Here is a 509-nt window from a genome sequence, read left to right as displayed (position 1 = left end):
GCTTGTACACATTGACAAGATGGCTTCAGGCATGGCTACATCCAGGGGCTCTCCCAGAGTCATGAAGCTGCCAGCTCTCCATCTCTCAGCCCTGCTCCCCTCTGTGTTCTCAGGCTCTTCTGCATGATGGTACGGTGGGACCAGGCTTCCCTCCACCACCTCAGCAGCCTCAGCAGAAACTGGACCCTTCCTTCCAGCGAGTCTGGTGGCATTTATTGGCCCAGATCAGGCCACGTGAATCTTACTGGCCAGACCTAGGTCACATGACAGCCCATGCAGAGGAGGCAGTTAAACCACATGGACTGAGGGTGGAGAGGAATTTCCACAGTGACCCCAGTCATCAGTGTCTGGGTACAAGCTGTGGCATCTGTGCCCATGGGAGTAACATTGGGTCCCCAGGGAGCAGTACTACCCTGGACATGGGGCTTTGTCACTGCTGCCAGCATAGCCTCCAAACCTGCCTCTCTGGTCCTCCTGGAGGTTCCAGAGCCCCTGATTACTCTCTAATC

The sequence above is a fragment of the Galeopterus variegatus genome, unplaced genomic scaffold (genome assembly GCF_000696425.1).
Source record: "Galeopterus variegatus unplaced genomic scaffold, G_variegatus-3.0.2 Scaffold3279, whole genome shotgun sequence".
Lineage (NCBI taxonomy): Eukaryota > Metazoa > Chordata > Mammalia > Dermoptera > Cynocephalidae > Galeopterus > Galeopterus variegatus.
The sequence above is the reverse complement of the archived record's forward strand: the minus strand, read 5'-3'. Positions refer to the sequence as shown.